Genomic DNA, 15,551 nt, shown 5'->3' on the forward strand with positions numbered 1-15,551 from the left:
CATCAGTGTATTACTAACAGTAATAGCGGGCGGAGAGAAAATATGATGCGGTGTTAACATTTCGATGCGGCTGATCTCTCAAATTTCAAAAGAGGCACACTTGTCGTTGCCCATCATTCTGGAGCTTCAATGATGAGAACAGCCATCCTCAGTAAGATCGGGAGAGCGCCAATAGCAAGGTGTGGACGTTAACCTATTTGGTAATCTATAGCATGGTACGGAATGAGAAGCTGTGGTACGAGACCCGGCAGGAAGAAATTAAAACGTCTCAGCGCTGACACCACTCCCACATCTGACTAAAAAAAAACAACCAGCAACCTCAGACTTCAAGCCCCCATCTGAAACCACATATACAGAACTTCATCCCATTCTCCTCTCCCGTCCGGACCCCAACTTCCTCAAGTACAAACAAAACCATCCTCCTTGAAATCCGAAAATACACTCTATGACCAATAAAATGACGCACCACGAAGGAATTATCTGAATAGGGCAGAAACTGGTAGATGTGATGTACACGTACAGGAAAAAAACCAACAAAAACAAAAAAAACATTACAATTTGAGAAAAACTTGATAATTTGTTCAAGAAAAGGAACTTCACAAATTGAGCAAATCAGTAACTCATTGGTCAACCTCTGACCCTTATGCAAGCGTGACACTGGTTGAGAGAGTTGTTGGGTGTCCTCCTGGGGGATATCGTGTCAAAGTCTATTCAACTGGCGCATTAGATCGTCAAAATCTCGAGATGGTTGAAGGACCCTGCCATAACGCTCCAAACGTTCTCGACTGGGGTGAAATCTGGCGATCTCGCCGGCAAGCACGAAGACAAGCGGTAGACACTCTAGCCGTGTAAGGGTGGCCATTATCTTGCTGAAATATACCGCATGGATGGCTTGCCACGAAGGGAAACAAAAAGGGGCGTAGAATATCGTCGATTTACCGCTGTGCAGTAAGGATGCCGCGATGACAAACCTAAGGGCACGAAGGCGAGTCACAAGAGATTCAGTCGCCAAATGATGTTGATTTTATGATTAAATATGTAAACAGACTGATCAACAAGATTCTGAAGTAGGTTTAGGGGGTGATCAAGAACAAATACCAGCATGCTGGGAGACAATTGACAGGGAAACGTCCGAGGATGAGGAACAAGAGTTGTCAACAGTTATTGTAGGCAACTGTACAAAAACTGATGACCCTAAGGGGTCCTGTTGTGAAAAGAAATGTCACCCCAGACGATCACTCGTGGTTGTCGGGCTGTATGATGGGCGACAGTCATGTTGCTACCCCACCGCTGTCTGGGGCGTCTCAGTACACGTCTTCGCTGGTCATAGGGGCTGAATTCGAAGCGGGACTCATTACTGAAGACAATTCTACTCCAGTCAATGAGATTCTAGGCCGAAGACGTGACTGGAGGCGCTCTCACCAGGGTGGGATACCAACCTAACTGTCGCCTGCCTCATGGCCCGACAACTGGGATTGTCTGGGGTACCATTTCTTTTCAACCTCTTTGGTTGTCATACGCGGCGCCCTTACAGCGCAGCGGTACGTCGACGTTAATCTAATCCCCGTCCTGTTGCCCTTGATGGCTAGCTATCCTGGGCTCACTTTCAGCAAGATAATGCCCACACGGCGAAAGTTTCTAGCGGTTGTGTTCGTGCTTGCCAAACGCTACCTTGACCAACGAGGTCGCCGGATCTCTCCCCAGTTGAGAACTCTGGGACATTATGGGCAGGACCCTCCAACCAGCTCGCGATTTTGACGATCTAAAATGCCAATTGGACATAATTTGGCACGCTATCCCACAAGAGGACACGCAACAGCTCTGTGAATCAATTCAAGCCGAATAAGTGGTTGCATAAGGGTCAGAGGTGGACCAAAGCGTCAGAGGCGTGCACCGAGCCTGTGCGGCCCGTCCCTGAACCCACAGCACTGTAACTCCGGTCTTATATTAAAATAACTGATGGCTGTAACATCAGCATCAAGATGGTTACTCAAATCTCCACCGTTGCTTGTAATTATTAAATCAACTTACTGTTAGGTGCGTGTGTAAAACCTCTGTAGCTTACGATGCATCTACATCTACATCTACATCTACATGGATACTCTGCAAATCACGTTTAAGTGTCTGGCAGAGGGTTCATTGAACCAAATTCACAATTCTCTATTATCCCAATCTCTTATAGCGCGCGGAAAGATCGAACACCTATATCTTCCCGTGCGAGCTCTGATTTCCCTTATTTTATCGTGGTGATCGTTTCTCCCTATGTAGGTCGGTGTCAGCAAAATATTTTCGCATTCGGAGGAGAAGGTTGGTGATTGGAATTTCGTGAGAAGATTCCGTCGCAACGAAAAACGACTTTCTTTTAATGATGTCCAGCCCAAATCCTGTATCATTTCTGTGACACTCTCTCCCATATTTCGCGATAATACAAAACGTGCTGCCCTTCTCTGAATTTTTTCGATGTACTCCGTCAGCCCTATCTGGTAAGGATCCCACACCGCGCAGCAGTATTCTAAAAGAGGACGGACAAGCGTAGTGTAGGCAGTCTCCTTAGTATATCTGTTACATTTTCTAAGTGTCTTGCCAGTAAAACGCAGTCTTTGGTTAACCTTCCCCACAACATTCTCTATGAGTTCCTTGCAGTTTAAGTTGTTCGTAATTGTAATACCTAGGTATTTAGTTGAATTTACGGCTTTTAGATTGAACTGATTTATCGTGTAACCGAAGTTTAAGGAATTCCTTTTAGCACTCATGTGAATGACCTCACACTTTTCTCATACTGTATGACGTTTATCTTTTTCTCACCAGGTACACCTTTTCCTAGGCAGAGTCTGGCTTCTGACTGCAGCTTATTTCACAGAAATTTTGTTAAAAAAATCAACAGTTGAAATTTATCACTTCATGAACCAAATACAGACCTGTGTAATGTGCAATGTTTATTAAAAGCCTTAGTTGGGAAAACTGTCGAAATTCCAATCAAACTGAGCGCTTCGACGCTCTTCACAATTTCCTAGTAGAAATTCACCGTATTTCAGACGAAAATGTCGAGAATAAAATTAAGGGACATTTGAAGGGATTCGGAAAAATTTCAAACACTGTTTCCCTCCTCTGTCTGGTAATAAGAACTAGATTCGCAATCACTTGAAAAGGACAACAATTTTTGAATCCGCATGAAGTGTAAATTGAAACGAGCAGCCACTGGAAACTTCCAGTGACTAACTTACAGAAAATAAATATTTGTCGCTGGTAATCTTCTGGTTAAGCTTCAAGGCGGAGTTTCCAATGCTATAAAACAAAGCGGTAACAAGTTCATTACCTGTCTTGTCCACATATCAGTGCGAAAAGGCTTTTGTCTCTTACGCGCATATAAAAAATAAATCCGGGAACAAACTTCACAATGAAAGTAAATTGAAACTGTAGTTATCTTCTGCGGTTCCTCATTTCAAATTCATGTCACATGCAAAGCAGGCGGACCTTCCTCAACGAATTCCGAGGAAGAGTTGACCCAATCAGTTCCGCAATGAAAACTTATAGAGTAACAGAAAGGTGTAGAATACTTTAATATTGCATACCAGACCTAACCACTGCGCAAAAGCTTCATCAGCCCTTGCGTTATAAAAGCATTAGGCTATTAATCCATTTGCTCTGAATTCACTTACTTCCATGTTTCAGTAATTACTTTCTTTGCATTACATCTATCGTTTTACGTTGCGCGTTATTTTTCTTTGTAAAGAATCAGGAACGCCCTGTTCCTAGCACATCAAACCTTCACGATTCTCAAAGGAGTGCAGACGATTCAGAAGGCAGTTCTTCATTCTGCACCTGTGTAGCTAGTCAATGCCGCCTTCCCAGCACTGCCGGTTTCCCGGCTGCACGGAGCCTTGTTGACACCCGGGCTCGGCCGGGTACCCGACGAGACGCGGGCCTCGACGGCACATCGCGACTCGCGCACTCCGTTGCAGGTAAAGTTGAGCTCACAATGAAATGAATACCCCTAGCTGCACACAGGCGTTGATGTCAGTTAACGGGGACAGTCGAAAATGTGTGCCCCGACCGGGACTCGAACCCGGGATCTCCTGCTTACATGGCAGACGCTCTATCCATCTGAGCCACCCAGGTCACAGAAGATAGTGCGATTGCAGGAACTTATCTCTGGCACGCCTCCCGTGAGTTCCACATTCCCAACTTATTATCCCGCACTATATTCATAGTGCCCTTGCCCATTATACTCATTATTCGCGGCTTGTTGCCGGTTCCCGTAAGAGTTCAGGCACTGTTTGTGCATCCGCACAGAAGAAGGTCAAATGCCCGGTGAGCCTTAACTATGTATGTATAGTTAAGGGGATGGAAGTCGGTAGATATGATGTTCCTGTATAGACAAACGAGTGATTACAATTTCAGAAAATTTTGAGGATTTATTCAAGAGAAGAGAGCTTCACAAACTGAGCAAGTCAATAACGCATTGGTCCCCCTCTGGCCCATATGCACACTGTTAACACTGTAATTTGGCTTGGCCTTAAATGGTTCAAATGGCTCTGAGCACTATGGGACTTAACATCTGAGGTCATCAGTCCCCTAGAACTTAGAACTACTTAAACCTACCTAACCTAAGGACACCACACACATCCATGTCCGAGGCAGGATTCGAACCTGCGACCGTAGCGGTCGCGCGGTTCCAGACTGTAGCGCCTAGAACCGCTCGGCCACACCGGCCGGCTTATTCGGCTTGACATTGATTGTTGGAGTTGCTGTATGTACTCGTGAGGAATAATGTGCCAAATTATGTCGAATTGGTGCGTTAGATCGTCAAAATCCCGAGCTGGTAGAAGGGCTCTACCCATAATGCTACGTGTGTTCTTCATTGGGAAGAGATCTGGCGATCTTGTTGGCCAAGGAAGAGTTTTGGAAGCACCAAGACAAGCGGTAGAAACTCTCGTCGTGTGCAGGAAGAATGTATGTCACTCGTTGCAAATATATTTCCTACATTAGAGCATTAAGAGGGCTGCATTCTACACGACTAATAGGTCGGAAACCATATAGTTCTAGCATTATAGTGTGTTTAAGCGCAGAACCGTGTAGCTCTTAGAATGTGTTTGTGTTCCACAACGATTTCTCTCTTTCCGATACCTTCTTGGTAGGGACACCAGACACTGGAACAATAGTTCAGAATTGTTAGCACAAGTGATTTACATAAAATGCTTCAAACTCTGTCCGTCTGGAGCTCCATCATTCATAAACCACACTTTCTTTTTAACTGTCTATTATATCACCATAACACTCTCATATTTACTATACACCAATAAGGGGTGCCAAATTCTTCGACATGCACACATCTAGAGAAAACTTGTGCACGTGGATGGGTGCCGTGAGTAGGACTGGTGCAGAACAGTCTTTGCTGAACAGCAGTTACAGACTCAGTTCGCTCTGTTCCTTCATGAGACATGGAATGTAGCGGGTATAGTACCCTCCCACTTCTGGTCAGTTGCAAATTAAAACAGCACAGGGAGGGTTGCACAAAGACAATGCGAGGAGGTCTTTCAATCTCCAACTTTATCCTACGAATGCGAGAATACTCTGTGACTCTCATCCACATAGGGAAAGATGGCCAATCGTGATTGTAAATTCTGCACTATGATCGAAGTGCTAGAAATATCTAGATAACCTAACTGCAACAGTATAGGACGTTGTCTGGTATACTTTGGTGTATATGTCCGAGAATTAACCATGAATGGACGTACTGCACAGTCATCTATCTATGTTCGCAGTCTAGTACATAGTACTCGCCAAGTAATGGTTCAAATGGCTCTGTGTACTATGGGACTCAACTTCTGACGTCATCAGTCCTCTCGAACTTAGAACTACTTAAACCTAACTAACCTAAGGACATCACACACATCCAAGCCCGAGGCAGGATTCGAACCTGCGACCGTAGCGGAGGCGCGGTTCCAGACTGTAACGCCTAGAACCGCTCGGCAACCCCGGCCTGCGCCAAGTAATGGAGGGGTGGTTTAGTGATGATACAGAAATTGGGAAGCATGTTGCCGAGTCATTGGTTGGCACTGAAATTGCGGAAAAACTGGTAAAATTGCTAAAATCGATGGCACTGTCAACTGTGGTTCTTATTACAGTACATCGTCCCACATCGATGGATTCTTTTCCGCCCCATCCGTCCAATTGTACACTGTTGATTACCACATAACAACTTGTTTGAGATTAGCTCAGCCTGCGACGGCGGGTTAGGTACAAAAAAAATGCGCCGACGTGTCTGCTCTTTCCCGCAGCAGTGGGGACTAGCGTAGTGACCAGTGTGGTGCGTGAGCAGCGACGGAAGCGGACGTGTGTGTTGTGTGAGAAGATTCAAACTGATAGGTTTGACGATTATTCTATCCATGTAAATTGATCGGTTGACTGCTTGGTGACAGTCTCTCCGACCTCAGTGCGTTTAGTACGGCAGGCGTGTGGATGACGAGGGAGGGCTTGCAGCTGCCGGTACAGTCGATACGTGTGTGGGTCTCTTCTGCCTGGCTCTCGCAAGGTGATGCGATGCCCCTGCCGTGGCTCCCGGCAGTCAGCAGAAGGGGCGCGCTCTGTTGGATTTTTCACGTGACATGTTTAGTGTAAACGTTGCGGTGGAGGAGGGTGCTTGTTTTCTCAAATGACGGTGCATGCAACACCTCGCATATGTTTAGCGCTAGGATCTATTTGTGGCGGAAATTTAATCACTTGATTTGCATAATGTTTGTGTTTGAAATTTAGATGTTCAAAATATTTTTTTATTATGAAGAAGGATCATCGTAAGGTGGTGGTGAGTGTTTTAAATTAAATAAAGAATACGTAACAATATATGATTTACACTTAATTGAATTTCATGTCGTGAGATCCTTCTTCTCCTGCATAGAATAAAATCTTTTTCCTGCCAATTTTTTCTGGGAGGTGTGGGGAGCAGAAGGTCGAGAGGGGATGGGACATCCTCTGGTGGTGGCATTGTGCACTAGCACAGTCGATCTCTGCATGTCAAGGCGAGCACAGACACGAAAATTTCCCAACAAGACAACACCTCCAATCTACAACAGTATAATTACATAATTAGGACATGTGGTTGCTGGATGTGAGCTTTCGCCATCAAATAAAGAGATCAAACCCTTGAAAATTGAATTTTATAAATAAACAGTATATCCTTTGCTACGTAATTGAATTTCCTGTCATGAGATCCTTCCTCTCCAGCACAGACTGTGTTCTTTTCCCACCAATTTCCAGACTGGCGATGGTTGTGGGGGTGGAGGGTTGGAAGATGGGATGACTGAGCTGGGTGGAATTCCCAGGAGGTGGAGGGGGTAATTAATTTATCGACTTAATTAATTATTCAGTTGATATCAAAAGTATGCTTCTATCAGCAAGAGGGGTTCCAGAGGGCTGGGGGAGGTGGAGGTGGAGGGGTGGAGTGTTTCTCAGAAGGACAGATAATCCCCAGGGGGCCTTAAATCAACCCCCAAGGGATCATAAACCACTTAGCAGAACAATAGGTTAAGGGGAGTGGGAGGGAATCATAAGTGAATCAAGTTTGCCTCTGCATTATACAGCTCACACTAACACAGTGGAGCGATACTGGCTTTGGCTTACTACTCTCACCATGTGTGGACAGTCCTTATCTTGCTAAAGTGTAAGCCCAGCACAGCTTGCTCTGAAGGGAAAGAAAATGGGGCATAGAATATCGTCGACATACCGCAGTGCTGTAAGGGTGCCCAGATGACAATTAAAGGGGTTCTTCTATGAAGTGAAATAGCATCCCAAACCATCACTCCTGGCTGTCAAGATGCATGGCAGGAGAGAGACTGTGAGCTGCTGCTGTCCAGGGTATCTCCAGACACATCGTAACTGGTCGTTGGGGCTGAATTCAAAGTGGGACTCATTACAGAAGACAATTCTACTCCAGTCAATGAGATTCTAGGATGAAGATGTGACTGGAGACGCCCCTCACAGCAGTGGGGTACCAACCTGACTGTCACTTGCCATATGGCCCAACAACCATTTATTTCATAGTAGGACCTCTTTGGTTGTCATCCACGACACCCTTACAGCGCAGCGGTATGTCGACGATTTTCTATGGTCCATTTTGTTGCCCTTCATGGCAAGCTATCCTGGGCTTACATTTCAGCAAGATAATGCCCGCCCCCACATGTCAAGAGTTTGTACTGATTAGCTTCTTGCTTGCCAAAGCCTTCCTTGGCCATCAGCATCGCCGGATCTCTCCACAACTGAGACTATTTAGATAATTATAGGTAGGGCCCTCCAACCACCTCGGGATTTTGACCATCTAACTGGCCTGTTGGACAGAATTTGGCAAGATATCTCACAGGAGGACATCGAACAACTCTGTCAATCAATACCAAACCAAACAACTGCTTGCATAAGGGCCAGAGAAGGACCAATGCTTTATTGACTCGCTCAATTTGTGAGGCTCTTTCACTTGAACAAATCGTCGAATTTTTTCTGAAATTGTACTCATCCGTTTGTCTGTACATGTACATCACATCTACCGAATTCCGTTTAATCCGAATAATTCCTTCATGCTGTGACTTTCTCCTTTTTTTTGTTGAAGAGTGTACTAAAACTACTAACTGGCTGAACATGGGGATTGCACCCTTCCACGATGGTCCACACCTATAAATCCCTGATCTGAACCATTCTCTATTGTGCAAACGTGGCGTGAACTTTCGCTTCTGTTCCTTTTGTCACGCCCTACAGATCCTCAAAGACTACGCACTGCGCCTGGCCTTTTGGATCAGCTTACCCTGCCCCATCCAAATCCTCTGAGTATACTACATTACCTGTAAATTCGATACTATCCACCAGCTAATTTCCTCCCTGCTTACTTATCCTGGCGCTCTGCTGCGCCTCTACCAGCACATACCCCCAACACTACATCTCCACATTCACATGTCCTCTGCCCACGAAACTCTAATCGTCTTTCCTTACCCGACCATGAAATCTGCTCTGATATGTACGAGTATCCGTCTTATGAGATCTAGGAAAACCCACCCCTCTTCCCCTTTTCAGGGCTCTCTCTTCCTCTCCGCTCCCCTCCATCCATTCCGTAAGTCTTGGTTCAGAACTGCATCTCTCTTCACTCTCTCAAACCTCTCCCCCGCACATCTGCCCACAGCAACTTCTCCTACGCACTACCCCAAGTGCTACAATCCCATGATACCCCTAACCCTGGCAGTCTACATCCATTCATCACTTCACTCATCTATGAATCTATTTTGATCAGTCAACACATTGGCCTTCTGTCTTTTATCTTCTGCAACTGATAATTTGTCACTTTATTCTGTAAAACGCACAGTGCAACATTCATTTTCCATTCATATGCGTATACATTTTAATCAATCAACAAATCAGCCTTTTATCGTTTACCTTATGCAACTGACCATCTACTTTTTTTGGTGTAAAATATATTGTGGGAAACATTCATTTTCCATCCAGCTGTGCGTATATTATAATCAATCAACAAATCAGCCTTTTATCTTTTAACTTATGCAACTGCATTTTTATTGTGTGAAACATTCAAAAAAAATGGTTCAAATGGCTCTGAGCACTATGGGACTTAACTACTGAGGTCATCAGTCCCCTAGAACTTAGAACTACTTAAACCTAACTAACCTAAGGACATCACACACATCCATGCCCGAGGCAGGATTCGAACCTGCGACCGTAGCGGTCACGCGGTTCCAAACTGACGCGCTTAGAACCGCACGGCCACACCGGCCGGCTGTGAAACATTCAATTTTTCTACCGGCATGTACGCTTTTATAATATGTTTTGAAATTTCCACTATTGTTTGGCTGAAGAGCTGCGAACTATATCCGCTGATAGCCCAACCCACACCAATATGTGGTGAGGGAGATGAACTAATGAAGGGAAAACAACGTGGCACAAGCTGAACTTGAAAACAGACAAAATACCAGCCTACTAACACCAAAATTACATGGCCAAATGACAGCCTAGAAGGAGCCATACATAGTGATAACGAGTCACACCAAGGCAAAATACCTAACTATGGCGTCGTTTCGGGAGCAGTGAGGAGATGGAGGTCCAGGAAGGATTTCCTGAGATCCTGACAGCCATCTTCAAATTTCCAAACGTTGGACGACATGGCAAGACACCCACGTAAATCCTGAGTTATTCCCCAGGGCGTCAGGAGCTAACAGTATACACGAAACGAGGAGGGAAAACCCAAAAATTTCACTTCTGACAAGAAGTACAATAGCGAAGTGTAGTTTAATATAGCGTAATGTGTTTTAGCATAGAGCAGCCTGCAGTGCAAGAATGAGAGACAGATAGTTATTGGACATGAAGGAATCGAACGAAAAACGCAAACAGATATACACTGTGTAATCAAAAGTATCTGGACACGCCCACAAACATACGTTTTTCATATTAGGTGCATTGTGCTACCACCTACTGCCAGGTGCTCCGTATCAGCGACCTCAGTAGTCCTTAGACATCGTGAGAGAGCGTAACTGAAAAAAATGGTTCTGAGCACCGTGGGACTTAACATCTGAGGTCATCAGTCCCCTAGAACTTAGAACTACTTAAACCTAACCCAGCTAAGGACATCACACACATCCATGCCCGAGGCAGGATTCGAACCTGCGACCGTAGCGGTCGCGCGGTTCCAGACTGTAGCGCCTAGAACCGCTCGGCCACTTCGGCCGGCAGCGGAACTCACGGACTTCGAACGTGGTCAAGTGATTGGATGTCACTTGTGTCACACGTCAGTACGCGAGATTTTCACACTCCTAAACATCCCTAGGTCCACTGTTTCTGATGTGATAGTGAAGTGGAAACGTGAAGGGACACGAACAGCATAAAAGCGTAAAGGCCGACCTCGTCTGTTGACTGACAGAGACCGCCGACAGGTGGAGAGGGTCGTAATGTGTAATAGGCAGACATCTATCCAGACCATCACACAGGAATTCCAAACTGCATCAGGATCCTCTGCAAGTGTTATGACAGTTAGGCGGGAGGTGAGAAAACTTTGATTTCATGGTCGAGCGGCTGCTCATAAGCCACACATCACGCCGGTAAATGTCAAACGACGCCTCGCTTGGTGCAAGGAGCGTAAACATTGGACGATTGAACGATGGAAAAACATTGTGTGGAGTGACGAATCACGGTATACAATGTGGCGATCCGATGGCAGGATGTGGGTATAGCGAATGCCGGGTGAACGTCATCTGCCAGCGTGTGTAGTGCCAACAGCAAAATTCGGAGGCAGGGGTGTAATTGCGTAGTTGTGCTTTTCATGAAGGGGGCTTGCACCCCTTGTTGTTTCCCGTGGCACTGTCACAGCACAGACCTACATTGATGTTTCAAGCACTTTCTTGCTTCCCACTGCTGAAAAGCAATTCAGGTATGGCGATTGAATCTTTCAACCCGATCGAGCACCTCTTCATAATGCACACTCTCTGGCGGAGTGGTTACACGACAATAACATCCCTGTAATGGACTGGCCTGCACAGAGTCCTGACCAGAATCCTATAGAACACCTTTGGCATGTTTTGTAACACCGACTTCGTGCCAGGCCTCACCGACCGATATCGATACCTCGCCTCAGTGCAGCACTCCGTGAATAATGGGCTGCCATTCCCCAAGAAACCTTCCAGCACCTCATTGAACGTATGACTGCGAGAGTGGAAGCTGTCATCAAGGCCAGCACAATATTGAATTCCATCATTACCGATGGAGGGCGCCACGAACTTGTAAGTCATTTTCAGCCAGGCGTCCGGATACTTTTGTTCACCGTAGCAGCCAAGGAGTCTGCCATTCACCTACACAAATTTAAGTGTCTGAACAAGAAGGAGTAGCTGGCAATAAGCTGCGGTGGGTGGCACCAAATGCCTTCCAGCCATTCCCACGGGAGGAAGTCTCATTGAGCTGTCTCTGCAGAAGACAGTGGTCACCTGTGTGTAGCTTCCCCCTCTGGCAGGACGACTCCCAGTATGTGAGTGCTTGTGACACGTGTTGTTGTGTTCGTGTTCAAAAAAATACGTCACCATCGTCAGTACGCTGTGATCCCATTTCAAATGTGTATTTGAACAGGAATGCCTATTATCCACAGCTTATACAGAAACCAGACTGCATTTATAAGAGTCGAAGGTTATATTCGTATTAGAGTAGTATTCGAAATTATATTAAATTTCGAATACTACTCTTAACGGGTGAGAAATGTGGTGGAGGTTACAGCTTGTGAAACGAATATATGAACATCTTCCTCACATATTCCACCCACTACACACATCCGTTTGAGCTTTCTACCATGCATCTATGACTATGTTTAAATATATCAGGAAAATATCTTCTCAGAGTTGTAAGTGGTTCTCAAAATAGGCCTGAAATTGTTTTATTATTAACTTCACAAGTACTCACAAGCACTTGCACTTCATTAGAGCACTAGCCCGCGAAAAGCAAAGGTTCCGAGTTCGAGTCTCGGTCCGGCACATAGCTTTAATCTGCCAGGAAGTTTCAATATGAGCTAAGCGATTGCACAGCAATAACAACGCAATGGCTTCTACTCTGCTGTAGGGTCCTCAGGGTTATTATTATTGTTATTATAATTATTGGTAGTGGTAAGACACAGTCTGAAGTATTCCAAGTTCGGCACTACTTGTAACGGTCTCAGAAAGGTTGGGAAGCACTGGTCTATCCTTCACCTTATTCATTCTGTACGTCCAACAAGTAGTAAAGGAAACCGTGGAAAAATTCTGATACGCAATTTAAGTACAGGGGAATAAATAAAACATTTAAGAATTGCCGATGAAAAAGTACAAACTATACAGTACATTGTGTTATGTAAAACTGTTTTGAACAGATTGCATTTGATGCCGTGGCACTATTTAGATTATCACACATCCTGCTCAGCTACTATACACTACAGATTGGAATTCTACCTACTTGTGACACTGCCATCGCTACTGGCGGATGGTCTACACCACAGACTTGCCTTTGCAACATTTCAGACTACTTCCACTATCAGTCTTCTGAGGTGCAAGGGTACCTGTGTCCCTCAGACGCCTGAAGAGTCTGCTGAAGGGCATTCTGCGCTGTGGATGTTTTTCACCGCAGACGGCACGGGCCCGCAGGCTACGTCCATTTGCTAAACCATAGCAATGTATCATACTCGCATTTCACTTGTCGAGTAGTAAGCTTCCATTGCTAACAAGTGGTGGAATAGAGAAAATGTAAATGTGCTACATCATTTGTACGTATAAACAGCGCAATAACAGTAAACACGTAAGTGAATCCGCGTTCGGAAGAACATAAAACACCATGATACGTGCCCACGGTTGGTAATACTGTACAATAAGACACACAAATACGACGAAAACTAACGTAGCCTACAACACGACTCGAACCACACAACTGATTGCAGACCACCTGATGGTATCTAGAGTGCTGTAAGACATCGTAATACCCTGCCGATACATTTGACGAAAAGTCTGCGTTTCCGGACCCATGTTTACTGGACGTATTTTTCTTGTTTCTATGCTTACAACCATCTCTCAAAGTATTCGGCACTTTTTTATTGAACGCCCTGTATTTTTCGTCTTCAGCAATGATTGTTATCGAGCGAGGTAGCGCAATGGTTAGCACGCTGGACTCGCATTCCGGAGGATGACGGTTCAAACACGCGTCTGGCCCTCCTGATTTAGGTTTCCCGTGATTTCTCTAAATCGCTTCAGGTAAATGCCGGGATGATTCCTTTGGAAAGGCACGGCTGACTTTCTTCCCCATCCTTACCTAATCCGATAGAACCGATGACCTCGCTGTTTGGTCCCCTCCCCCAAATCGACCAACCAATGATTCTTCACACACAAATATTTCACCAGGCTACTTTTGAGAAGAGAAAGATCCAAGCAAATTTGTCTTTTATTGCTCTGTTTGTGAGGGACATGTCATCGATCATGTTTCTAACTCCGTAAAAGCGCGCCGAAAAATGAACAGAATATAGCTAGCAGTGAGCAGCTCCTGATATACTATAAGTAATATACCGCTCAGCAGCTTAACATAAATGAAATAGCATTCAACAATGATGCGACAAATCTTGAAAGTTCAATGTAACATCATAAAACTCAATATTGTTTACATTGTTACAAACGGAACCGTCTGCCGCGACGGTAACATTTTCAAGAATTAAAATGTGTGGCTGCAAGTTAACTTTAAAATCTGTTACTAGTGTGCTGCTACTCGTTATTTCTGAAGTGTGAGCAGGAGGAAACAGAATATTACAATACCGAAGGAGAAGAGCAGTAAAGCTTATTTGTTTCGACAGTGGATTGACGGAAATCCTACTCTAACAACACATGGAAATATAGTACTGTGCCAAGTTTGTGAAAACACGTAAGGTTTATTTTTGTATTTTCAAAATATTGTGAAAAGCAGTATAATTTTCGAGTTAGTTATTGTTTTTATTTAACTAAATAAACCCACATTATATTTGTACCACTGTTATGGGTGCCCTGCGACAAAAATTTCCAGATTACACAACGTTTACAAAGAACTGGGTGCATATAAAGAGAAATAGGAAAGTGTATTTCTAACAAAACTGAGAAAATTGAAGGAAGGACTGCAGGTTTAAGGTTTCTTCGGGTTGTGAATAAAGTGCTGCAAGGAGAATCTGAAAAACAACGTAATGCTTATTCTGTAACTGACTTAGCCTCTTTTCGGTACTGAACTGTCTTCCTGTGAATTAGAGAGATCTTCCTCTTCATATAAAAACATTTTAAGTGACAGAAAGAAATACTTTCTTGCAGAAATCTTTTGAATGCATTTAATTGCTTATTGCAATTAATGCCAAAATAGATTGAGAGAGAGGAAGAGAGAGAGAAAAAAACGGTAATAAATATTAATTTTGTAGATGACTGAGTTGAAGAATAAAGCCGGCCGAAGTGGCCGTGCGGTTAAAGGCGCTGCAGTCTGGAACCGCAAGACCGCTACGGTCGCAGGTTCGAATCCTGCCTCGGGCATGGATGTTTGTGATGTCCTTAGGTTAGTTAGGTTTAATTAGTTCTAAGTTCTAGGGGACTAATGACCTCAGCAGTTGAGTCCCATAGTGCTCAGAGCCATTTTTGAAGAATAAATTTACAGTGTAATTACTTCATAAAGATTAGTAAATGTGAGATAGTTGAAACAATAAATTTTATTTTTGTGTATATTTTAAAGTTTTTAGACCATATTTACCAGATTTTTAGATCATAGATGCATGCATATATTCATACGTTATTGTGCAATAAATCCGAGCTCTACTAATAACAGTAAGTAACGCATTTAAATTGAGTTAATGGTGAAAATCATTCTCGCCACAGTAAGTGTCTACTTACTCTTGTTTCTTTAAATCTTCTCACAGCTATACCACTCCCCACAACAGTCCAGACATGTATTAAATGTGTACCATCTGGTGATGAATCGCTAGGCGATTTGAAACCGGCCATGGTAAATAAAAATTGAAGAATAACAAAAGGCGACTGGTAGCAGTTATTTCTGGAAACCTT

At 44.3% G+C, this 15,551-nt stretch overlaps 1 protein-coding gene and 1 non-coding gene across 2 annotated transcripts in view; both read right to left on the reverse strand.

The window, feature by feature from the left end:
- LOC124554700 (patched domain-containing protein 3-like) overlaps window positions 1–15,551 on the reverse strand; it is a 633,296-nt gene that overhangs the window by 604,376 nt on the left and 13,369 nt on the right. The gene's annotated exons all lie outside the window — the stretch shown is intronic.
- Trnat-ugu lies at window positions 4,046–4,119 on the reverse strand. Its single transcript has one exon. It is a non-coding gene; the product is annotated as a tRNA-Thr (tRNA).

The sequence above is a fragment of the Schistocerca americana genome, chromosome X (genome assembly GCF_021461395.2).
Source record: "Schistocerca americana isolate TAMUIC-IGC-003095 chromosome X, iqSchAmer2.1, whole genome shotgun sequence".
Classification (NCBI taxonomy): domain Eukaryota; kingdom Metazoa; phylum Arthropoda; class Insecta; order Orthoptera; family Acrididae; genus Schistocerca; species Schistocerca americana.